This window comes from Lemur catta, chromosome 10, assembly GCF_020740605.2.
Source record: "Lemur catta isolate mLemCat1 chromosome 10, mLemCat1.pri, whole genome shotgun sequence".
NCBI lineage: Eukaryota > Metazoa > Chordata > Mammalia > Primates > Lemuridae > Lemur > Lemur catta.
Genome location: NC_059137.1, coordinates 54,007,535 through 54,035,089, shown reverse-complemented (window position 1 = coordinate 54,035,089; position 27,555 = coordinate 54,007,535). Strand labels below are relative to the sequence as shown.

At 36.7% G+C, this 27,555-nt stretch overlaps 1 long non-coding RNA gene across 2 annotated transcripts in view; it reads right to left on the bottom strand.

Annotated features, from left to right (window-relative positions):
• The window catches only part of LOC123646041, a 36,087-nt gene that overhangs the window by 8,258 nt on the left and 274 nt on the right, over window positions 1-27,555 (bottom strand). Inside the window, exons 2-4 of one of the 2 annotated variants that reach the window (XR_006737769.1) lie at window positions 26,739-26,785; window positions 2,288-2,465; window positions 1,823-1,833 (exon numbers count right to left, since the gene is read on the bottom strand). This is a non-coding gene — a long non-coding RNA (uncharacterized LOC123646041). Of the gene's footprint in view, window positions 1-1,822; window positions 1,834-2,287; window positions 2,466-26,738; window positions 26,786-27,555 lie in introns of those variants that run through there. The other variant, XR_006737767.1, reaches the window with a different exon arrangement.

Sequence of the window (27,555 nt, the reverse complement as noted above, 5' to 3'; positions counted from 1 at the left end):
CCGGGCTGTGGCTGTCAGATTCCCTTGTGCAAACACTCACAACTGGAGGCCTTCGTACTCTGCTAGTGAAAAAGAAGCATCTTTCTTTGACTCATGTCATTGGAGAAAGCCTACTCAATATTTAATTTTAATCTAATGTGCCACATTTTTTCCATGCCAATAAATAGTCTGCCAGTTATGCATAATTCATTAGAGTGGACAAGACCCACATCAGTTTTGGAGGAAGGGCTGTTGAGAGGGATGAGGGATGATGTAGGCGTCAGTAGAGTCATCTTCCCAGTGACGTTGGATTTAGGTATTTGTAAGTCAGTCAACGTAGGCGGTTTATATACAGACAGAAATTATTTAGTGAAAAAAGGAAAAACACTAAAATAGAGTAGAAACATGTAGATTTTGAAAAATACCCTTCACAAGAAGTATAAATAAATGCAGCTTAGAGTGAATCACAGACATCCTTTCTGTGTTTCAAGATTCTTCACCTCTGCCAACTGGCCTTTCTTTAATACCACATGTGAAATGGCTTCTAGAACAATCAAAAAGAAAGAAACAGGACTGTATATACACTTCTAAGATACTCCATTATTGTTTCGTGTAGTTTACAAATATTAAGAAATTAAATCAACATGTTTTTTAATTCTCATGATTTAAAAATATCAAATGGGCCAGGCATGGTGGCTCATGACTGTAATCCTAGCACTTTTGGGAGGCCAAGGTGGGAGGATCACTTGAGGCCAGGAGTTCAAGATCAGCCTGAGGAACATAGTGAGACTCCATTTCTACAAAAAATTTTTAAAAATTATCAGGGATTGGTGGCATGCAGTTGTAGTCCCAGCTACTCGGGAGGCTGAAGGAGGAGGATGGCTTTAGCCCAGGAGTTTGAGGTTGCAGTGAGCTATGATGATGCCACTGCACTCTAGGCTGGGCAACAGAGCAAGACCCTGTCTCAAAAAAAAAATATATATATATATATCAAATGATAAGGAATTACTAGAACCTACATTCAATCATCACAAATCTGCAGTCACCTCTGTTTTTGTTACCGATAATCAACAGCTTCCTCTTCCCCAAAACCTAACCTAATTCTTCTCCTTTAAAAAGATTTGAATGCATTTTGCTTATAAAAATTTTTTTAAAAAGTGGTGAAAAGTGTCTGCAGAAGTTAAATTTCAGGTATTTAAGCTAATAACATATTGCAGGTAAGCAGAGATTATTTATAAAGGCCAGGTTAACATATAATATTATTAAAATACTGCCATTCTCTCAAGCTGTTCAACTGCACAATCAATCTGATACATTAACATATTGCATAGTTAAAAGGCTGCACTTGCTACATTTTCCCCAGATTTTGTTTCATTTAAAATATTGTGTACAAAAAAGTCATGTTCAAGATATTGCTTATCCACAACACCCCTGAAATGCTTTGACAGCTATAAGACTTTTATTTTTAAGTAACAGAGCCATGTATACATGCATTTGTTCCTCCTTAATGATTTTTTTCATCACTACCAACATTCTATTTCACTTTTCCTTATGGTTAGTTCTTACATTGTACATTTTTGCTTTGTGGTAATCAACCTTCCAAATGGATACTGTTGACTGAAATCTACCCGGTCTTACCTCTGACTGTCTTATATCTGACACCTTCCTGGCTTTTATTTAAAAAAAGAAGAAGAAGAAGAAAAAGAAAAAGAAGAAAGAAAGGAAGAAAAAGTAACTCATGGATATTTTTGCTCCAATTTCTCATTTTCTTCAATTCCATGATGTGCAATTCTCAAGAATATTATGTTCCTTGGGCTGATCAGTATTCTCTTTCAATAAAACCACAGGATGTAGCTGTTGGGCACAGAAATTAAATGTCATGAATTCAGTGCCCTGCTACTTGGCAGGAAACTGTGGCTGCATTCTTTTTATGTAATGTTTTTTTTTCACCTCCACTCCCTTATTGTCCTTTTTTCAACAAAAGTTAGACAGTAATAACTAGTACATTTACACACCGCAGTTAATGATTGTAATAGTATAAGGTAAGAGGATAAATACTTATTAACACAAAAAAGTACAGTATAACCCTACAATGAATAGAAAAAATTATTTCAGCAGTTAATGAAAACATGGATACATTTGACAGAATTACTTAGGGGAAGAAAATCACTTGCATGCCTCCTGGGGGCAAATTAACTGGGTGTGTATGTGTTTAATCCTTTCAAGACTGTAAGTCTAATTGTTGTAAACTGCCACCCTCCTTGCCTCCTACCCAAGTCTGAGTAGGCTCCCCCTGGTTCTATCTTACCTTTTGGTAGCTAATTTGAGTTTCTCTTCCCAAGATGCACCACAATGTCTGCAGGAAAGGAGGATAATAATGCCTTCCTAGGAAATTCTAGATTCTCTTTCCTGGGGCTAATTGTTGATCGAATAATGGACAATCAGAGAAGTAGCCATTTGGACAAAGAGAAAATGGGGAGAAGCATCTATGGATAGAACAAGGACAAAAGGATATTTTCAGTAAATATTCCATAGATTATCTAAATTCATTTTTCATTATGAATTAACACTTTAATTTTATGTCTTTTGATATTGTACTATCATATTAACTAGCTGACCTGGCCTAATTACATAAAATTTTAATACATATATTATTTTAATGGGCTTTCCATGATCATCTTGTTCTTTGCTGATCTAGCCATTGACAAAGAGCTTTCCCTGAAATATATGAATATATTCCCACAAGGAAAAGACATTCATCACACATAGACAGCTAATCTGTCAAACCTCAGAAGAGTAAAATAATCTCAGTTAAATAAATTAGGAAGTAATTTAATAAGATTAGTAAATGAACAGTCTAGGGTTAAAATCTGAAACGTTTTTATTAAAAATATCATGAAAGCAAAGACATTCTCCTGAGACAATTAACTTATGAAAGAGATTAATTTTATAGTTCTTGCAATTTGAGATGAATCACTTAACTATACTCTGGCCCTCAGCTAAATCATATCTATAAAAGAACAGAAAAGAACAGGGTTGGCCAAGATGGCTAAACATTTGATTTAGGCTATGTTTAAATTTGTGATTATTATTAAAAAAAGGAAAAAAGACTTCAGAGGATAAAAACATAGATATATCACCTTCGAGTTGTGATAATATAGATTTTAGTAGATTTCAGTTAGTGCAGAGTAGAAATCGGTGGGATTCTACTGCCAGAAAAATCTAAAAATTTCCCAGGAAAGGATGAAAGACACTAAACTTTACAAATAATCACAAAATGGAAGAAAAAGGGAAATTTTTAGTAATGATGTCACTTGGAAGCAGACAGGAGAACAATATTTGGAGAGTAAGGAGCTTATTGGGGATAGAAGGGGAGATGGTGCCTACAAAAGACAAAAAGGAGAAGGAAGAAGGTTTGGGCAAAGAATATCATCAGATCACAATGCAGATCTGAACTTGTGAAAAGCAAGCAGGGTGGGTGCAGGGCTGCACAGGGAAGCACCAGACAAACTCTTAGCCTGCCCAAAAGCAGCTACACAAGTAGAGGATTACTGAATAGATATGTCCTCTAAAAATGGCCAGGTCCAAGGATTGACTGGGACCATTGGCCCAGTCATTGGCTGAGAACTTCCCAGAAGGTTTGAGCCTTGGCTCAAAAGCTGAGGTGGATCCTGGAGATGCTAACAGCTGGAGGCTGTCAGGTAACTGTTCCCTCTGCCACCAAATGGTCAGATTTTCCTTGCCTGCTGCAGGAAATTTCACTGAAACTCAGATGTCTCTTTGCATTTTATTTGCTTATTCTACAAACTGCAGTTATAAACTAGATGTTTAAATACCCAGAAAAGCAAGCAAAATAAGTATATCTTTAAAAGATAGAAGGAGCATTATTAATGAAGGACCAATGCAAATGGCACATGCTTACAGGAATTGCACCAACAAGGCCAAAGTGAAAGGCTTATGGAAAATACCAAACAACAAACAAAAAGAAGAACTTTTAACCATGTTCTGCTTAATGCAAGAAAGAAAGCAAATAAGCAAAAGTCTTGGAATTTATAGAGTTATGTAACAATGATGGACTGGACATTAACTCTCTTTGTATTTTGTCTTATTTACTAAAGAAAAAAGCCAACTGCATAAGGGCAGAAATAGCACCAGGAGGAAGCAACCAAAGCCGAGAATATATGAAAAGATGCTGTGAAATCACTCAGCTGCTCTAAATCAGTTCCATCCTCTGGATCCAGGTTGTTGACAATGAACAAGGCAATGTCTCAAATCATGATTAATTATCTTTAAAAAATATTTTGGAAGGTGAGAGATACCAGAGGATGAAAGAAATCAATATTATAGCATTGTTTCTCAAAAAACAATGCAAATGTATTGTATATGCCAACATCAGGTAGTAGAAATAGAATGCTAGGCACACATGTGATAAATTTATAGTAGCCACATTTTAAAAAGGAAATGAAATAAATTTTAAAATAAATTTAAATTAATTCAATACATTTAAAACATTTTTACAACATTTAGTCAATATAAATAATTAAATAATGTGATTCTTTTACGTTCTTTTTTTAAATACAAAATCTTTACTATTTGATATATCTTCTTATAAAGTATCTCAATTCAGATGCTAAATTTTCATTGGATATACTTGATCTCCATTTATATTTCATAAAACTTAAAGTTAAAAAAGAAGATTCACATAACCAAGTTGTTCCAAACATGTTTAAAGGTTTTCCAATCAATGAAGCAAGTACTGAAAAATCATTTTCCTTTAAGATTTGCATATGTATTGACAACACTCTTTCATCTTTTTTGACAGAATTGATTGAACTTTGAAGCAAAACATGGCAGTTTTTAAGCTACATCTGCCCAAGTTAAATAAACTCACTAATTCTATATCAACTCAGCATTATTAAGATAAATACATTAGATAATTTTTTATACTCTATTATCAACAAAAAGTCCATCAAATTTTTTTATGGTTTTTCAAATTTTGATTCAATTAAACTTTGAGATTGTTAGAGAGGACTTCTATTCTAGGGACAATTATTTGGTGGCTATGGGCAAAATTTTGTAAAATATCTTTTCATTTCCCTATCATTGTATAACAAAATTTCCAGAATTAAAATATTAATTTCTTTTACCATATCTCCATCTAAAATTGTTTTCTTTTTTGTGCAAAAATCTAAGCTATTTTACCGCTGATTAAAATTACAAGCTTAGCTCCTGTTAAAAATAATTTATAAATTTTTTTTGGACATTTAATTCTGATTTCAGATGACTATATTCATGGATTCACTTGTGATTATTAAAAAGAAAGTCTTATTTAATTCACTGAGTATTCACTTATAATGTCTCTTAATATTGCCCACTTTTTATCCTTAGTTACTTTTAATAAGCTTTTTATTTTATAGTAACATTAGATTTACAGTAAAGTTGCCACAATATTATCCTTCATTCAGCTTCCCCTAATGCCAACATCTTACAGAGGCTCACGTATATACAGCACTTTATCATCTACAAAGCGTGTTCACACCCATTATCCCAGGTGACTCTCCCAAATAATCCTGTGAGATTTTCAGGGCAGGCGCTCTCCCAGAAAAGGATCCAGAAACGTTAGGAAGTTAAATGACCTGTCCAACAACAGCACCCTGAAAGTCTGCCTCCAAATATTCATTCCACTTGGCTAGGCCACAGTGCTCAGATATTGGGTCAAACAATGTCCTGGATGTTTCTGTGAGGGTTTTGAGGGATGAGATTCACATTTAAATCAGAGGACTTTGAGTAAAGCACATTGCCTTCCATACTAGGGGTGGTCCTCATTTAATCCATTAAAGGCCTAAAAAAACAAAGTACTGCCCTCCCCCAAGCAGAAAGCAATTCTCCAACAGATGGCCCCTGAGTTGATCCACAATATCCACTCTTCCCTGGGTCTCCAACTTGCCGGCCCACCCTGCAAATTTTGTACTGGCCAGCCTCCACTATCATGTCAGCCAATTCCTTAAATAAATCTCTTTCTATATACATACACATCCTATTGGCTCTGTGTCTCTGGAGAACCCTAACTGGCTCTCACACCACTACCCAGTAGGCAAGCCCTAGTGTCCAGCTCCATCATTCTTTCATGCCTGTGGATGGTTGGAGCAGGGAATCAGAACTCCCCAGGTTCTGGTTTCCTTCCCGTGGGCTCCCCTTCTGAGGTCCTGTTTCTGAGAAAGACTAGAAACTGGTATCATCAGAGATTGTGGCCCTGGGTCTTCATGGAAAGGAGAGTGTAAGGTTAACCCTCAGAAAGCACAGAGTCGAACAGGCAGAACCCTCCCTGTTCAGAATGCGCCTTTGATCCTTTTCCTGGCTGTCTGCATTGATGCTGAAAGACAAGGAAAGAATGAAGAGTCTTCGACTTAATTCTCACTCACCTCTCTTGGCAAGCTGCGGGCATTCATTATTCATGAATAATATGCCTTTTCTGGATTGTGTTAATTAAGATCAGTTTTTCCTCCTTGTTATTCATTTTTTTAAAGTGAATAAAATAATTTTCTATTTTTCCCTCTCTGGAAAACTCAAGTAACAAAGATTTCCTGCATAGGGTCCTCCCTCGATATTCCCGCCAGCAGTCCTTTGCTGAGGAGGGACACAGACTTCCGGGTCATCAGGAACATCAATGCTGCATTTAATAGGATTCTGCTGCCTGAGCATAGATGGGGCAGCATCTGATCAGAGGCTCAGCCTCACTCTCCAGATCAGCCCAGCATGGAGGGAAGGCTGCTGATGAACAGTGTTGAGAACTGCTCTCCTTAGGGGTCCAGAAATCCCTTACTAAGTCAGTCTATCAGCCCTGACAAGTCATTTGTTATCTACCCTGGGAGCCTCTGCCCCACCCATGTCTGTGAATTTTGCATGAAGCCCACTCCCTGCTCTAACTTCTGCCCCGCCCAACTTCTTTCCCTAGAATGATGGTGTTCTGCTGCTTCCTGAGAGCTTCCATCTCAAGTGTCTCTCTGCTCAAACATGATTTAGAAAACTAAGAAACAGAAAAAAAAAAAAACAAGATTAATCTCTTCTGGGGGTTGGACCTAGGGCTCCTTACCTGATTTAGATCTTTTTTGCCCTCAGTGTTAATAAAAACAGGAAGAGTCACACCCTAAAAACGAGGTAGAAAATCAAGTCATTAATACCCCAGGAAGTAGAGTATGAGCTCATCCAAGAGACAAAAAGTGTCTCCAGAAAAAAAGGAAAAAAAAAAAAAAAGAGCTCATTCTCTGCCATCGGAAGCACGCTGCGTCCACATGCAGCTGGCCATGAAGGAGGCAGACTCTCCACCAGGGTTCCAGGCCTGCATCAGACAGCCAAAGAATTGTCACAGAGGGTCCCTGAGTGAGGAGGGGGCAAGACCGGAGATGAGAACCCACTATCCAGGCCACTAGATCCCCTCACCCTTCTCCTGACCTTACTATTTTCCAATTCCATCCTTTCATTGTATAAAATATATATATGTACAATTTTCTATTTTCTTCACATATAACCCAGATATTATCAGGATTCATCTTTTACCTTTGGAGGTCTTGGCTTTGAATCTATCAATTCTATAGCCATGAAAGTCTGAAGTTTACCCTAGAATTTTTACCAATTCCCAGGGATTTACACTCTTAAAATCTTGTAGGCAAGCGTCGCCACATAATCTATTTTAGCCTTTTATTAACCCAGACACAGACCTCAGCCTCCCCTTCAAGTATCACCAAAGCATGTTACTTTCATTTAAAAAAAAAATGCATTAGTGAGCAAAGTAGCCTTTACTGAAGATTCTATGTAGGAGATAAAGGGGCAGAGGGTGTATTGCCTTTCCACGGCACAATGTAAATTCTTTTCTCTGTAATTGCTTTTCATCCAAAGTCCCTTTTGCACTGCTCTGCCATTCAGGCTCTCAACTCCCCCTCCTCTCCCGAAGCAGTACCCTGTCCTCCTGGTCCCAGTCTCTTCTCTCTCCCAGGTCCTCACACCACAACCACCACGACCACCACTATGTTCGAATTCTCTTTCTTCTACAGAGCTTGTCAGCTCCTCCAAATCTCTACCCCAACCTGCACAGCCAGATGCATCCTGATTTGGAGAATGAGTGAGGCGTAACTTTTTAAGCAGGAGTTGGGGCCCGTAGAGTAATATTTTGTGTGTGTGTGTTTTAAATTACAACTATAGGTTACTCCTTCTATAAAGGTTTTCCTAATTTCTCCCATCTACTTGATAATTTTGCAGGAAAAATCCCTGCAATACTTATTAAAAATAACTGATGGAGTTATTGTATTATCATGTGTGTGTATGTGTGTGTGTGTGTGTGTGTGTGTGTGTGTATAAAAAAATATATCTGTTTTATCTATCAATGTTGCCAAACATGTAAGAGATTCATACTATGCACTTATGGCCTAATTTTTAAGAGATTTTAAGTTGATGAATTCAAGCACTGGATCATTTATGTACTTTAATTTCTTAATTCCTCTGCTAATGCTAATGAATCACCTTGCCCAGGACTCCCAAATCTTTCCCATCTGTAGGATGAGGCTTCACCGGCGTTGACAGCTTCTCTCTTTTACAATTTCCTTTGGCATCAATAGCTTCTCCAGAGTCGCCTACCCCAAAGGGCTTTGCCTTACTCCATCGGGGCTGCTATAACAAAATACCATAAACTGTGGAGCTTATAAACAAGAGAAATATATTTCTCACAGTTCTGGAGGCTGGGGAGTCCATGATCACGGCACCGGCAGATTTCGTGTCTGGTGAGGGCCCACTTTTCCCCCTGATAGCACCTTCTCACTGTGTCCTCACACGGTGGAAAGGGTAAGGCTTCTGCTCTCCAGGGCCTTGAATAAGGGCACTAATCCCGGTCATGAGGGCTCTTCCCTCTTGACCTAATCACCCCCCAAAGGCTCCACCTCCTTAGGGGCATGGAAATTTCAACATACAAAGTTGGAAGGGTCATAAACTTTCAGACCATAGCAGGCTTACACTTCAAGCTCTGCCCACCCTTATCTACCCCGCCTCAGCGTAAGATGCATTTCCGTCAGAAAAATCCCTCTGCACATCTTAGCATGCCTGGCATTGAACCTAAAGGCCAAAGGACTCTCATATCTAAAAACATTCTTCAAAGTCTGAGCAAAAATAAAGCTTCACATAAACTATTTCCAGATGAGAAGCGACTCTGAAAATGGCCCATTGACTGAATTCTTCAAAAATATCAAAGTCATAAAAGACAAAGGAATGTGGAAACTGCTCCAGACTAAAGGAGCATGAGAAGTAGAGACAGTGTGTGATTCTTACTAGGGCCTGCACGGGAGGGGAAACATGCTGGAAAGGACATGGCTGTGCAGGCAAACTGACAAAATTGACAGAGACAGTACACAGGGTAAGTCCTGGGTTCATGTTAAATTCACTGAAGTTGATAACTGTACCATGGATAAAACAATAAAATAAAATATCCTTTCTGTTAGGAGATACACAATGAAGTATTTAAAGGGAAAGGATCATGATGTATGCAACCAAATTTCAAAAGTTTAAGGCAGAGAATGATGTTTGTGTAGATAAAGAGATCAAGTAGGACAAACTACGGACATTAAGTGAATCTTGGAAAAGGGCATTGAGTGTCCTTTACTATTCTTGCAGTTTCTTTATGAATTTCAAATTATTTCCTAATAAATAATTTCAAGAAGTGGCCCATCGGTCAGTCCTGCTGGGTTTTAACTCCCTTTTGAGCTGGATACCCACAGCTGCCCCCATCATACCCAACTCCCCGAAGTGAGAATTTCCAACTCTTAAAATAGTTTTATCAAGTTCTGTCTCAGGCAAAAACACTGCGGTATTCTATTAAAATAATGTTTCTGGCATTGTGAATAAAGTTTTTAAAAAATACTGGGAAAAGGCCAAAAAATAAAGCAAATAAAATAAATATTACCTACAAAAATATAAAAACAAAAAGCATCACATTTGCATCATGATTTCAAACTCTTGCCCTGTCGTAACCAGCTGCATGACTTGGGAAATGTCACTTTACCTCTTTCTTTTTCAATTTTTTTTAATCTGCAAAGTGGAGACAAAAATCCCCAGTCTCGTGATACATGGTAGTTATAATTAAAAACATAGAATCAGTAGGAGCTTTACTGTATGTGAAAGTTCTTTATTCAGAGAATCCTAATTTTTCTGGGTAGGTCTGGCTCTGGCACAGCACCCAGCCCAGTAATCCACGGGGCACAGTCCTCGGAGCCCATAGATTGATTCTCCCTGTCAAGAGGGAAACTTCGTTCTTCTCATTTTTGCATGTCAGCAGCATCCACCCCATAGAACTGATCTGCTGAGGACCAACCAACTCCAAGGCAGACCCCAGCCCATTTCAGCCTTTTCAGGATAATCCTTTCACTCCACAGCTTTCTCTTCCTTTGAGCCCCTCTTCCATGTTGGGTCAGGGGGTTTCACTTAGTTCTATTCATCTTTAAAGTTTTTCTACATTAGGATAAATCTGCCCCGTGATTGCTTTACCAAACACCATGTTGACTTGTGGTACTTCCCCCTTATTCTTCCTTTCCTCTCCAAAAATCAATTTATAGTTATTATATTCTATTAATAGAAAAATTTTGTTGCCAGCCTCCTTGAGAATAGAAATTCATCCTCGGGTGCCGCTATCAGTACTTTCTCTGTCAGTTTAAATACCTGGAGAGAATTCTGTGTTTGCATGGAAGGTTTGACCTGTATTTGGAAGTTACAGCCTACCCGCTCTGGGGATCAAGGGTGTGCTTCCCCAGTCTTGATTGAGTCAATGGAAATTCCCAATTTGAAAGATTAAGACAATGAAGCCTAAGGCTGTATTACATAGCCCAGTGCTAAATATTGCTAAACGACCTTAAACAGAAAAGGAAAAATACAAAGTTTTTTACACTTGGCATATGTAGTTGCAAATACATAACAAAATATAGACATGTTATCAGAGAAATTTTTTGAGTAATTTTTTGGGGTCTCAAATCCAATTTTTTCCGGCTGTTTCTTTTAAGAAACCATATAAAAACTTAGCATTTTAGGGCTTTTATGTAACAAAATCACATTTGAGAAACAACAAAATCTTTTCAAATCATAACATGACTGGAAATAATATGATCATTGATATTTCTGCTCTCTGCCTCCCTTCCCCCAAAAAGAAAATAATTAATCACCTTCATCTCCAGGAGGTCAAATAAGAAATTTCAAAAATGAAACATGGAAATTAGAAAAATGTACATCAGACCTTAGAAAGCCTCTAAGGAGTAGATTTAGCTTAACTCTGTCTTATATAATAAGAAACTGGGGTCCAAGGAAAGTTTATTCAGGACTACTTTCTTTTTTTTTTCTTTTACCTCCATTTATCCAACATTTATTGAACTACTTACTATCAGATGAGAGGAACTGTGATAGATACTGGGGATATGAAGAAGAGTAAGACAAAGCTCCTGTCAGACAGAACTCAGTCTTCCCTTGAATTATTTCAACTATCATTACAGAGACTATAACCCACCTACCAGTTAGCATTGTTTTGGTTCTTCTTGCTTTTTTCTATTTGACATGGACATGACCTTGCTAATATTAGTTGATATTTGTTAACATGAGTACTATTAGGTCCGCCCACCTATCCATCAGTCCATTCATCCATCTGTCCACCCATCTATTTATCCTATCAGCCAAAGATGCCATTCTGTTGCCTAGGGTGTCAACTTGCCTGATTTATTGGTTGGCCCAGCATAGGCATGTTTAATTATCTTACTATTTCTCATAATGAACGGTCTTTTTTGTCCATAGGGTAAATAGTTTTGAGTTATGTAAAATCAGAATCTGGCAAACAGTGGTTTTTACTCTTGTCCCCTCAGGGGTGATCATTTTGTTAAGGTGCTTCCTCTGTCATTTTTTTAGAGCTATAAAACGACATTTTAAAATAGTACCGTATAATCAAATCTTTTCAAAATAACCAGAAAAGAATTAGCAAACCTCTAAAACTTGAGTCTTCACGTTCTTAATGGTTGGTCTCCTAATTAACAGCTCAAAGATCCCACCTGCTGTCTAAATAGTTGTGTCATCTTCTCACTTAATTTTAATATGACCTCAAAAAACTCAGTTTTTTTCTTTTTTTTTTATCTCTTGGAAATGTGTTTCATGTCCCACCCCACTTTTCTTCTAAAGTGTTTCAATACACATTTTAACTCAAGGGGAACTGAAGACAAGGGCTGCTTTCTTTGTTAAGATATGAGAGCCTTTTTGACAGGGAGGGGCTCCACTTGTTAAAACTTTGAGCTGTGCTTGAACACATCCTAAAATGATTAAATTCTGTTTGAGTCTGTTCTGGTTAAAAATTATAAGCTGGTAGTTTAAAGCCAACTCCCATTGACTAATAAAATGGAAAATCTTGGGGTAGCCCAGATACTAGATTTCTGTGAATGTTTCTTTATAAATTACAATGTGAAATGTTCAGTACAAGTGACAGTAAACAAAAGTTAGATTAAAAAATGCCTGGAGGATATGTGAGTCACTATAATTATGGAATCTGTTTCTGCCTTCAGATAAAGGCTACTAATAAATTATAAGCACATTAAATGTAGCTGCTGATACAGTCATAAATATTGATATGAAACAAAACTCAGAATATATTTTTTTTTCCAGCCAGACTCTTCAGTCTAGTCTGGCAGCTCTATGTTACTCAGATTTTCCTAAGGAAAAATTTTTTTATTTTTTTAGAATCAACAACAACAGAAAACTCTCTAAGAATAAGACATTACAGTTTGCATGAGATACAATTAAGGCACTATAGTTACAATGGATTCTTGGGGAGAGAAGATTTTGTACAATGTTGAGCCCTCTAAAAGATCAACTAATCTGTACCTCTACAATAAATTATCCTATAATAACAGCGAAAAAAGAAGATGAGCTTGCTCTTGCATTTGTGGTATTTCATGTAACCCAGAAAGTTTAAGCATCTGCTTCCACTTTCCTTCACGAAATAATAGCTGATCTTTTATTTCCAACTGATTACATGCATTCCTGCTCTTTGCTTTCCTCCCCAATGTACTTCTATCTTGAAAACCTCATGAAAAAGCAAACTCTTTGTGACTGGCTTTGCTTCTTACTACATGCTGAAAATCTGGAAAGTGGTGTATAATAAAAGGACCCCCAGTCTGGAAACTGGACAAGCTGGAATCTAGATCAATTTCTGCCTCTAGTTACCTGTGAGATCCTGGGAAATTCATTTACCATCATTGTACTTCTATGTTTTCATTTACAAAATGAGAATATTGACGTAGATGACTTGTACAATCTCTACAGGCACGACTGTATACACCATAAAATATGACTTTGTAAGCTCTAGTTTTGCGCCTCCACGAACGTTGCCAAGTTTGAGTCCTTTGTATCTTTGTAGCTTTTTTTTTTTAATATAAATTATTTTCTGTGTGACTTCCCAGAGAAAATTAGAAATGGAGTGAAATGTGCTTTGGCTAAGAACTAGATTTTACTTGATCTTAATAGTTAACCCAGTACAGAAGAGAACGGTTTTCAGTCTGCTCGCAGACTCCAGTCACTCTTTTATCCTCAATTATGCCAGCCTGTTTTTCTTTAACAAGGTTTTGATGTTAGCACTCTCCTTCATCCCGTCTTCCCATACTCCTGTTCCTGGCTGGCTGAGGAACCCCACTGTTCGCCATCTTCTACTGCATGGCCTGCAGATCTTGTTCCTCAACATGTTCCCACTGCCCTAGGAAACCAGAATGTTCCCTACAGCAGCTTGTGACTTTCCTATCTCCGTGCCTTCACTCTTTACTGTCTGCCTTCTCTCTTCTTCATTCATCTAGATTAACACCATCTAAGAGAATTTTTGGCAAAGATGGAAATGTTCCATGTTGCCCAATATGTTAACCATCAGCCACATGTGACTACTGAGCACTTGAAATGGGGCTGGGCAGTGGAGAACCTGAGTTCTGATTTTATTTTATTCATTTACATTCACATAGACACACGCTGCTAGTTGCTAATGTACTGGACAATGCAGCTCTAGATAACACCGTCATTAAGTATCTAGATCAAATCCCACTTTTTACAGGATGGAGCCCAGTAAAATTATCTCAAGAACTTAAAAAAAAATGAAGACATGCCCAAGTTCCATCTCCAGATTTTCTAATATAATCAGTCTAAGATGGGACCTAGGCATGAATATTTTTAAAAGGTTCCCCAAATAATTCTAATGTGTAGCCAGGGTTGATAATCATTGTTCCAGGAAACTCACTCAGGCTTCCCATTTCTCAGTGCTTGCTTGATATTTCTGCAACCCTGCCTGGATCATCCCATTTCTTTTCACTGCTAGTTTCAGTTTTATTCACCACATTATAAGCATCTTTTCCTGTTTGGTCCACTGAGTCTACCACCACATGCAACAAGTTCTGCATAAGTGCTTAGTGATTGAACCATTTCCACATATTGTGCATATTCTTCAATTAAAAAAATTCCTAGCTTTTGATTTTATAAATCCTAAATGAAGTTAAGCCCACCTAGGTTTCTGTTCTGTCCTAAAACCATCACCATTTATTGTAGTTAGTCTATTAATGAAAGACTTCTGTGCTAGACTGTAAGTTGCATGAGAACAAGGACCATCACCATTCACCACTGTATCCCTGGTGCCTGGTACATAGGCTGACACATAGAGGCATTGAATCAATTATTGTTGAATGAATAATTTAGTGAAAGAACAAGTACTTGAATAAAATGCATTTAAAGTGATACCAGCACATTGTCTTGTCCATGAAAAGTGAGCATTCTTTCAAAATATCAAAATATAGACTATCTATATCCTGCTGTGGTATGCATGCATGTGCATGTGCATGGCATGTTTGCATGCCCATGTGCCTCTGTGCATATGTGTGCATGTCGTGCGTGTATGTTTGAGATGCACAGTTATTCTAAGCACTCTAAAGAGCATCTAAAACTTGCTGAGTATTCCAAAGGATCCCTCAGCACCTCTTGGTTCTGCACAGCTGGTAGCTTTGTTTTCCATAGCTATAGTCCTGAGAAATATGGTATTAATACTGAGTGAACAGATGGTGTAGGGTGTGTTACTTAAGACAGTTTTGCCAGGAGGTAAATTTAAGCTTTATAAATGTACTTCAAAACTATGCTATTTGATTTAATCACTTAATGCAAAGACAGCTGCATACTATATTTGCCTTAACTGCAGTTATATGGGTTATCTGCCAATCTGTTAATTATAGTATTTTGAAAGACTTCAGGAAAAAAACAGTAATTATACAGATTGGGGGTGGGGGGGGAGGAACATTTTTGAAGCCTAAATTCAGACATTCATTCCCAGCTAACACAAACTTATTGAAGATTTAGAAAACCTGCTAGGAAAGTGGGAGTAGATGAGAGTTTTCCTTTGAAAGGGACTTAGGTATGTGTTCTCACTCTGCCTCGGTGACTGCTGGGGAGATGGGAGTGGAGTGTTGTTCCAATAGGACAGAGTTCCAGCTACTCTGTAAGGTCTTTCAGCAACTGCTCAGTTCCTTAAAATTAAAAGAGGAAGAAGAGAGGAGGAGAAGGTTCAAACATGCCCTTGACTTTCTTATACTTTTCCATAACCTGCTTGATCCCTGAGCCCTCTGTACCTAACTTTTCTCTGCTAAACATTTGTGGTAATGATTAAGCAGATTTAATTAATACTATATCAGGGAAGGGGAATATTTTAAGCTTAGTTTGACAGCTTCCTTTTCGTGCCAAGGACAAAATGCCACAAACTTGTAGGAAAAGTCTGGCGCATTTCCCCTATCCCCTGGGAATATTCATGTTCAATGAAGTTCATTGTCATTTTGATTTCCTGTCTGTGGGCAGTACTGGGATAAAAGGGTTGAATGAGATTCAAGCTGTAAATCAAAGAGTTCTGGAAAGAACATTACAGACTATCTGGTCCTTGTCTCTCCTTTGACAGGTGAAGAAACTGAGGACCCAAATTCTAAACTGATTTGCCTTCCCAAGACAGTGAAGGAAAATTAGAAACTTTGACAATGGGCCCTTTGGCATTGGCTTGTGCCTTTTCATACACATCACACTGCCTATGAAAGCTATAAAGAGAGAGGAAATAAACAGAGAGAGCAAAATTTATTTTTCTGTGCTAGTTCAATACTGACTGGCTGCAGCTGCCTCTAGGCAAAATGAGAAGCCAGTAATAATAACAAGAAGAGGTATCTTCATTGACTTCCCCGGGGCCTCCACGTTCCTAGCAGCCAGCACCATCCACATTGAGAACAGTGCCCGGGGTTGAGCATCACAGCTGCCTACTGTGTGTCAGGCACAGTATTAAGTACTTTCCCAACATCATCTCAAGTAAAGCTTCTAGGAACGTATGATGCAAACATCATTTCATGCATTTTACGGAGAGGGAAACTAGCTTTCAGAGGTTGAATAATTTCACACAATCAAGGAAGAGAAAGGCATCAAAGCTTAGCACTACAGAAAATCACCAAACCACAAAGGCAGACAACAAGAAAGAAAGAAAAGAAGGAAGAATCTCCAAATGACAACCACAACGCAAAAAATTACAGCAGATACAGAAGTTGAATAATTTGCCTAAAGTCACACGGTTAATTTCTAGCAGAGTCCTATATTCAGATGTGGACTTACAGAATCAGAAGGTATTGTCTTCTCAACAAAATACATTGGCTTTCTCCTTCCAAAACTGACTAAAATATTTCTTCCAGTTTTCTGAGGCCCTATTATTGAGTCTGTTCTGTACCATCCTGCGGCTCGTTACTCCTAGACTATCCTCTGTACAGCAATTCATCTGATGAATATCTCATCTTCATAGCTGGGCTCTACGCAATGTCCAACAAACCTCAGCTGATGAGCTGGTATGTGCTGAGGCCAGCTCATCAAAGCAGCCATGCAGGGGCTGCCTCCTTATCTGCGGGAAGCATCCATTTCCAGAGTATCCTGGTTATGCCTATATGCATGTGCCCATCTGACCCGGAGCAGTAATTAACTTCTAACTTCTTGTGTTAGGCAGAAAGAGAGGATAATGCTAAGGCTGGCAAGTGGAGGAAGAATTAGAGGGGCAGGCTTGGCTTGGGAGTTGGGAGGGACGTACATCTTCAGTGGTCCCTAGTATTTCCATTTCTTTCAGGCTATAGACCAAAATTAGGACAATGGCAATCTCTCCAAGCCTTTGTATCTCTGCTTTGGGCCCTTCTATATAACAAAGGCAAGTGTTTTATTAAATTTTTTAAATGCATGCCTATAGAATCACAATTTTTTGGATGTTTTGTGGCAACATTATTGATCAATATTCTTTGGTTGCTATCTGTTTTCTCTGTTCCCTTTCTGACTTTTTGTAATATATCTAATTTTTAAAAAATTATTAGTCATCTTTGAGTAAAGCAAGTTCATCCTCTATCAGTTAATTAAAGAAAGTTCATCCAGTGGAGGCCAGTATTCTAAGGTAGAAGTTCTTTTTGGTTTGTACTGAAATGCTTTATGGCAAAGGGCTAAGTGATTTGTGTGTGTGTGTATGTGTGTGTGTGTTTCTTTATGGTATAAAATAACTATGAGGGAAGATCTGTCACTATCCCAATTGCCCATTTCTGTTGTTCAAAAGGAAGCATTGATCCTAGGAAGTATGTCAATTCTTGGGATTTCCAGCTGTTTAGTTTCTCAGCCCTGCATAGAAAATCTAGGTGTTTCTTGGCATCCTCATATAACTAGCACTGCATTTGGCAATCCTTTCTTAGATACTGTGATTTAGAATTTAAAAAAATATGTATATATCCTACTATCATCAAAAACAAAATCTGTGTATGCCTGCCATTGTCCATGTTCCTTTGGAGTGATTTCTATAATAAGGGAGGAAAACTAACTTTATTCTATAATCTAACAGTTGAAAGCCCCCTCTGTATAGATCATTTGTGCTTTTCTTATTTATATTTCATTTCATTTCTAAAAGTCTATTGTTATTTTTAAAAATAGACAAAAATATCAGACCCATTGAAATATAGACAACTGATCTTTGACAAAAAAAAAAAAAAACAAAGGCAATTCAATAGAACAAGGATAGTTTTTTAAACAAATGGGACTGAAAAAATTAGACATTCATATTCAAAAATGTGGATCTAGACACAGACCTTACATCTTTCACAAAAAATAACTCAAAATGGATTGTAATCCTAAATATAAAATGCAAAACTATAAAAATTCTAGAAGATAACATACGTAAAAATCTAGGTGACCTTAGTTTGGGCAATAAGCTTTTAGACATGGCACCAAAAATATAAGAAAATGCAAGCAAAAATGTAAGATGGACCATATTAAAATTAAAAACTTCTTCTCTGTGAAGGACACTGTTAAGAAAAAGTTGTTAGGAAAAACAAGACACAGACTAGGAGAAAAGATCTGCAAAAGATATACCTGATAAAAGACTTACATCCAAAACACACAAAGGACACTTAAAACTCAGCAATAAAAAACAAACAATCCAATTTAAAAATGGACAAACGATCTGAACAGACATCTCACCAAAGAAGAAATACATATGGCAAACAAGGATGTGAAAATACTTTCAAAATCACGTTATTAGGGAAGTTGTAAATTAAAACAACAATGAAATACTACTACAGGCCTATTAGAATGGCTATCAATCCAGAACACTGATGACACCAAATTCTGGCAAGGATGCTGCGTAACAAGAAGTCTCATCCATTGCTGGTGGAAATGCAAAATGTTACTACCACTTTGGAAGAAAGTTTGGCTGTCGCTTACAAAACTAAATATACTCTTACCACATGATCCATCATTCACATCAAACACTCCTAGATGTTTACTCAGTTGGATTTTCACACAAAAACCTGCACACGAGTGTTTAGCAGCTTTATTCATATTCATGCAAAACTGGAAGCAACCAAGATGTTCCTCAATGGCTGAATGGATAAACAAACTGTGGTACATCTTGACTGAACTATCAAGCCGCCAAAAACCTAGAGGAAACTTAAATGCCTACCGCTAAGTGAAAGAAGCCAATCTGAAAGGGCCACTATTATGAGTCCAATTATATGCCATTCTAGAAAAGACAAAGCCATAGAAACAGTAAAAAGATTAGCAGTTGCCAGGAGGAGGGGGGAGAGATGAACAGGTGAAGTATGGGGGACTTTTAGGGGAATAGCACTATTATTTATGATGCTGTAATAGTCGATTAATAGCATTATGCTTTTGTCAAAGCCTATGGAACTGCCCAACATAAAAAGTGAACCCTAAGGTAGACTATGGCCTTCAGTTAATAATAATGTATCAGTATTGGTTTATTAACTAAAACAATGCATAATGCAAGATAATAATAGGGAAAACTGTGCATGAATCAAGAGGCACACATGGAAATTCTGCACTATCTACTCAAATAAAAAAAATTTTAAATGTCATATTTATTTTGAGATGCTAAAGTTTAGGACAATGTTGTTATCATTCATGAAATTCTTTGGAAACTCCTTTTCAAACCACTTTCAGAGGCTGTGGTGCGTCTTTCTAAAACATCTTCAGTGTTAGCAAGCATTATTTTTCTGAAATAATAAAAAAAATTAAGAGGTAACATAAGTAAAGACTTTTGTTTATAAATCTAGGAAATACAATTTTAGTTTAAAAAAATTAAAATTATTTATGACAGAATCTGTCTATGAAGGATGGATTCTGAAAAGGTTATGAATAATGACAATATTATTAGCATATTGCATAGTTTCCCAAGGAAACGGTTGTGGAATATTGCCTTCATGTAAGTGTTCAAATACTGATTATAATAAAGTCTGTCAGAAATATTAACCCACTTTTTATGCACACACCTAAGAAGGGATACAGAAGAAAAGAATGAAAAAGAGAGATAAAGGGTCAAGAATCAGGGATTTGACAAGAGGAGATACTGTGTCAACAGAAGAAAAGTGGAGGGTAAGTGTGGAAGTAAAGCAAAGGGAAGTAATACTTGTTTACTCATGAGGCATTTTATGCCTAGTGAAATAACACTATTTTCAGCTTAAAACTAACTTTACAATATGCATGCTAACATTATTTCCTTAAAAAATACAAACAATGCTCTTTTAACTACAGGAAAATAAATTCCATGCATAAAATAATTTAGGGATGATCCTGCCCACTGCTTAGGATGCCCTGAGGGCCAAATACATATCGTTTGTTCATAAAAATTTGCCTTTCTCATAGACTCTGCTCACATAGAACCACACCTTCCATGCTTTAGGTTGCTCTAGAGTATCTCCTAAGTCTTCTTACACAAAGACTTCAGACAAATCATTTAGAAACGGATTAATCAAACAAAGGGTGTTACCCAGTACATGCCTATGGCTGTGTGAAACACAAGCTAGGACAGAGTTTAGAATGCAGCTTTTGCCTGAATAGCTTAGTCTCTCTTGGCCCAGAAATAGTAGAGAGAATGTCACTGAGAAGAACACACCTTTTTGAAAAAAGAGAATTCAGCTATGAAAACCTGTATCGTGTGTTGTGCTGCTTAGGGTCTGGAGAAAGTTCCCTAACATAGCTGAATCCCACTGGATTCTTGTGGATATGATGAATATCAGTAATTTTGAGTTCTCTACAAACTACAGAGACCAAGGTATACTAGTGACACTTTCACTCATTTGGCATTACCTGCTTTTTAAAAATTTTTCCACCTTATTTTCCCATCTAGATAGTAAATTTCTTAAAGTAAGGAAATGGTATGCCTTATTGTTTTCTTGGATCATAACACCACACTGTCTGGAACATTCTGTGGACTGAAGAAATGTTTAAATTTTAAAATTATTGATTTAAATTTTACTTAGATGTCATTTGAATATATGCATCCAAAAGCACATGTGATACAGGTTGTAAATTTTTTATGTTTCTCCTTTTTCTTCTTGAATATATTATTCTTATCTTACATTCATTTCAAAACTATATCTTAAAATAAACATAAATTCCTTCCTCTTTTTATTTTCTCCAAGAGCATCACAAATCTTCTCACATTGATGTCATATGTTATGTATTATACACTTTAGATATATGCTCAGCTATGGCTGTTATAATACATGATTATGTGAAATTTTAAAAATGTCTATATACTCTGAACACTTAGGTGTACTTTTTTATTTTCAGCATTGATTCATATTTTGACTTATGTGTGAATGTATCTGGAAATAAAACATTAAATTTGACAAAGACATAAGAGAGTCTTTTTATAGAACAATTGCGCCTCCACAACACAACTCATACATAAATTTTTAAAAATTAAATCCTAGTTTTAGGCTTTCACTTCTATCCATGTTGAAGTAACCGGTACTAGATTTGTCTTCTGTTGTTAAAGAAAAAAAAAAACCCGTAAAACCAGACAAGATAAAAGACGGCAATTCTCAGAGAGTGGGCAACAGATAGTATAAGACTATGATCCAGGAGAAAAAAAAAAAAGATTAAGTTGGTTCCTACACTCACCCTGATGACAATAGCCTTGAAAGCTTTTTCTGGACGATAGTTGCACAGTAGCAGAATCCAAGCAAAGCACAGACAACAAAAATCACCATTTGGGGAGATATAAACCACTGGAATTTGCATGCAGATTACAGGACAACAGGAGCTATGCAGAAAATATCTCTGGAAATCTGAATAGGAGTCCTTTTGAGCCTGTTCCTGAATATTAAATTGCACATACATAGGATAAAAGTCCATGAGGCAAAGAGCTACTGGAGCCCTATAAAATGAAGAGTTCCCAGAGCTCACACAGAGCCAGGAGACAATGTCACAGTCACCAGAGTGTAGAGTCCTGGTAGGTATTTAATATTGATCCTAAAAGAGTAAAGTCTACTTTCAATCAGCCTTAATAATGCTTAAAAGTAAGACTCTAAAATATCAAGCTGATGTTATTATACTTATTATACTTAAGAACCTGCCAGAACCAAGTTTCCAATTTTTTAAATAATGCAAACAAAATCAAACATTTACCTATGTGTAAAAATTATCTACATCAAATTTTTAGAGATGGAAACCACAATGTTGAGACATCAGGCATACAAGGAAAATTACTAAACATGTAATGACACAAGACAATATACCCATTATCCAGGAGGAAAAAAATATAGTCATTAGACTCAGATCCAGAAATGAAAATTATGGTGGACTTAGCAAAGAATTTAAATGAATTATTATATATCCACTCAAGAATTTTTAAAAAATATAATATCATAAAAAAGAAATATGAGATATAAAAATATTATTTGTAGAACTAAAAAATGTAATACCTGAAATAAAAAGATTCACTGGACATGATTAATAACATACACTGCAGAAGATAAGCCACTAAAATTGAAGACATATAACAGAAACTGAACAAACTAAAGCACAGAGAAAATATATTAAAAAAGAACAAACTCAGCGACCTATGGTATAACATTAATGTACATATATTACATCTAATGTACATATGTGATCTAATGTACATACAATTGGGGTTCTAGAAAAAAAGGGGGGATGATAAAAATATATCACTAATAATGTCCAATTTTTCTCCAAACATGATGAAATCTACAAACTTAGCTTATACCACACAGTATAAACCCAAAGAAAACTACATCAAGGCAAACCATAACCTACTTGCAGAAACAGATTCTTAAAGAGAAATCCTTAAACACAGCTAGAGAAAAGAATGCACATACTATGTATCAGGCAATAAAGAGAATATTTTCAGACTTCTTGATACAAATTATGCAAGCCAGCTGTATTAGTTTGCTAGGGCTGCCATAACAAAATACTGTATACTGGGTGGCTTAAACAACAGAAATTTATTTTCTTATAGTTCTAGAGGCTAGAAATTTTTCTGAGGTTTTACTGAGAGTCTTACTCTCTGGTTTATAAATGACCGTTGTATTAGTCAGGGTTCTCCAGAGAAACAGAACAATAGGATACATTAAATACATATAATATAATATAAAATTTATTTTATATATATGTTACATAGTATATATTTCTTGTATGCATCCATAATTCATTACACACACACACACACACACACAAAACGAAGAATTAGGAACCAAAGAAGCTAATAACAGAAATCCAGGTTCAAGGGCAGAAGATGAGATGAGATATCACAGCTCAAGCAGTGAGGCCAGAAGAAAGGGAACAATTCTCTCCCTCTGCCTTTTGCTCTAATCAGGCTCTCAACAGATTGATGCGCAACCACATGGGGGAGGGCAATCTACATTACTGAGTCCACCAATTCAAATGCTAATCTCATCAGAAAAACCCTCACAGACACACCCAGAAACAATATTTAATCTGGGCACCCTGTGTCCTACTCAAGTTGACACATAAAATTAATCATTATAGTCACCTTTTTCAAGTATCCTCACATGGTCTTATTTCTGTGTCTGTATTCTCTTCTTTTGTACCCTCTTCTTATAAAGACAATGGTCATATAGGATTAGGAACCACCCATATGACTTCATTTTGCCTTAATTATCTCTTTAAAGGTATCTCCAAATACAGATGCATTTTGATATACTGGGGGGTTAGAACTTCACCTTATGAATTTGGGGGAGACACAATTCAGCCCATAACACCAGATAACAATGAAATAGCATTTTTGAAATGATGAATAAAAATTAAAACTTTTAATTTCTATGTGTAAAACTAGTAAAAAATATTAAAATATGAAAAGAAAAATAAATACGTTTTCATACAAACAAAACCTAAGAGAATTCATTACCAACATGCCTATACTACAAGAATTTCTTCAAGTGTAAAGAAAATAATATAAGATGGAAATTCAGATCCACAAAATTAAAGACTTTTGCTTCTGGCAAAGATAGAGTAACAGACCAGATTTCCCCTCCCTCATGAAACAATAAAAAATAGACAAAATATATAAAACACAGATTTGCAAGACGCTATACATACAGTAACAAAGGAAAATGACCATGAAAGACAAGAAACAAGTGAGGTGAGCCATATAATTTCTCCAACTTCTTGCTTTGAGAGAGTTTCCAGGTTACAGCATGAGAAGGGATAACCCAAACACGAGCACAATGGACTCCCTCAGTTGAGGAGATGGACGTGAGAGTCTAGATGGACCAAGTTGGCTAGAATTTGCAGGACAGAGGACCTGAGAGGAGACATCTACACAGATAGAGAACTCCAAAATCTGCAGAGGTCCCCTCAAGTATTTAGCTGAAGACTGAACAGTGAGCAAGAAAACTACTTGAGATTGTGGAAAGAGTCACCCAAAAGAATTCAGGCAATAGTGTCTGGGACTTACTCAGTGATGGGAAGAGTTTGTATTCACATAAGCTGTATGAAAACTCTCATGATTCTTGGGGCATAGGGTAAAGTACACACAAAAAAATAATTAGCTCTAGACTGAGCACTGTTCCCCAGCAAATCCTGAAAAGCAAGACCTGAAGGGATCAAACTATTTCCAAGTAACTTAACTGTGTTCTGCCTAGAGTTCAATAATATTCATAGAAATATTTTTAAAAATATATCTGGCATCTCACAAGATGAAATACACAATGTCCAACAATCAAAATTACCAGGCTTACCAAAAGGCAGAAAACATAAGACATAATGAGGAGATTAATTATTAAGGAGAAACAACTCAGAACTGACATAAAGAGGAGAGAATTTTAAAATATTAAAAGATCATTAGTAAAGTGAGGTACAAATTCAAGCACCTAATCTCACTGGTCCCCCCTGAAGGAGAGGAATGTGAGGGCAAGTGAGAAGAAATATTTGAAATAATGGCCAAAACATTATTCAAATTTGATGAAAACTATAAACCTATAGATCTCCAAATTTCTAACACAGGACACATGTGTGACTAAAATTAAAAAGACTGGTCATACCAAGTGTTGGTGAGACTATCAACAAACTGAAACCCTTATACTTAGATACACTTTTCAAAAAAATCAAATACTTTTCTTATGACCCAGCAATTCTACTCCTAGATTTTTACCAAAAGGAAACAAAAGTGTTGTACCAATACAGACACTTTTTTATGAGTCTTCTTAATGTCTTTATTTATAATAGCTGAAAACAAAACAAAGTAAGTATGACTAAATTAACTGTGGATATTCCAACAATGGAATGCTACTCAGGAATGAACTGCTGAAACACAGAACAACACAAACGATCTCAAAAACATGCTGAGCAAAAGAAGCCAATACCAAAAGAATACTTTATGTGATTTCATGAATATGCAATTCTAATAAAGAAAAACTAATCTGTAATAAAAGGAAACAGATCAGTGGCTGCCTGTGATCAAAGTGGTGATTGGGGGAGGGGAACTTAACTGAAAAGGGACACAATTGAGCTTTTGGAGATACTGAAAGTGACTAGTATATAGATTTGTCAACATGTATTAAAATTGACAGTTCAATCTGGTACATTTTATTGAATATAAATTGTGCCTTATTCAAGGCGATGTTGAAAAAAATCTCTATAGTCGGCTAACTTCACAAAACATCCTGCCCAGAACATCCTTTCCATAGTGAGATCTACATCATTTTCTATACTTAATGTAGCTCAGATTTGTCCTTTACTTCAAAAAAAGAGATTTAATGGTCATCAAAGGAAGAAAGAAAAAAAAACCTTTTGAAGATGTGCCAGCTTGCTTCCAAAACAATCATTTATATAACTGAGATGAAACTGTAACCGTCCTGTTTTAGCATCCCGTGTTTTCAGCTGAAGCAGATAAAGATCTGGGTTGCTGAAACTTGTTCTGCCGCTCTATAAAATGGCTGCAGTATCATTGACACTTCCTAGGCATGAATCAGGGTGCAACCTTCTTGCTTAAAGGCCTCAGCAGAACAGCTGCACTCCCAGCCACAGTGATGTGGTCAAGGTCAGTGTCCTGTCTGGAGGTGCAAGAGGCTTCTGAGGGGTTCATGCAATTGTTACCCTTTAGTAACCATGACCCTTGAACTTGACTTGTGCTTCCAAATTCTGAATTAGTCCAGTTTATACCACTTGTTGCCCCCTTCAGATGCAACTACAACCACAGTTTTGGCAAAAACAAGAGTGGCTATCAATTCAAAAGATACGGCTTTGATTCTCTGCCTATTTTTTTACTGTGTGCCCTTGGACCAAGTACTTAATGAAATTATTTTTATTTTCCCCATCTGTAAAATGGTGTTGCTTTCCATCATGCGAGAGTTTTGAGACTTGGTTTCATAGTGTACATGAGAGAATCCAGTCGTTGTGAGCCCTGAATAAATAATGGTTGAACAAGAAATCAGAGCCTTACGCAAAAAACTAACATGTTGGAGACTACCCAGAAACACTGCGACAAGTAGCAGAGGATGGCTGAAATATGACACCTATGACAGAATTGCACAATGGGAGAGGATTAATTGGCTATTATTCCCGGGGCAGCCTGTCCCTCAAATCCAACAGAGGAAATCTTGGCAAAGCAGTATAAGGTGGAATGTTAGTTGAACTGGATTAAACTTCAGGTTAACTAAGGTCATCCTCTTTCCAGTTTAACATTACCAAGCATCTCTTTTAAGCCTAATCTTACCCGTAGAGGATAAAAAGACCCCCTCACAGACCTCCTATCCCCCTGCCTCAAAAAAAACCTTCCTCAGTAAAGTTGCCAAATGAAAATCTCTTATTCAAATTGGGCAATGTTCATAAGATAAACGAGACTTCTGATAGGTTTCCATTTCTGGAAAAGTCACTTTACTAATTAATGAAAGTCTTCATACCTGAAATGCCAATGGCTGCTTTGAGGTCTCAAGATTTCTCTTCTGCTCTGAGGAGACAAAGGTAACACAATTGAGGTTAGCTTTGAACGCCAAAGTGTTTTTTAAGAAAGAATTATCAGAATCCACTATGGCTGTCTCCCAAATAGTCTTTTTTTAAAACATTATTACTGGATTGCTTTGATATGAGTATAGTACACTCTCTCCTTAAGATTATATCCTTGTAGTTCCCTAAGAAGGGTCAATGTAAATCAAACCATTGCATGAGTAATAACAGACTTACTCACCAAGCAGCAAGTTGAACTGAGTCAGAACAATTTTTGTCTAAAAAGTTCCTATTGCAAAGCCTTTCAGGAAGTTGCTTGTCAAGCCCTAGGCCAGAATTAAATCCCTTGCAAATCTCCAAAGTGAATTTGTGGAGGAGGAACAGAGTATCAAAACTATTTGTGGAAGTTACAAAAGAAAATTTTGGTGACAACATACAGAGATTTGTAGAAAAGCCATCACCTAGGCCAGTGCAGTTTGCTTGCAATAATCTCAAAGTTTGTTTAAAAGTTTCCCACCGAAAGAATTCAGTTCACTGTACAGGCATGCTTTGTTTTATTATCCTTCATTTTATTGCACTTTGCAATAGTGCATTTTTTAAAAATTGAAGGTTCTGACAACCCTGGGCCTATTGGCACCATTTTTTCCAATAACAGGTGCTCACTTCGTGTCTATGTGTCACATTTTGGTAATTCTCTCAGTATTTCAAACTTTTTAATTATTATTATATCTATTTTGGTGATCTGTGATCAGTGATCTCTGATGTTATTGTTGT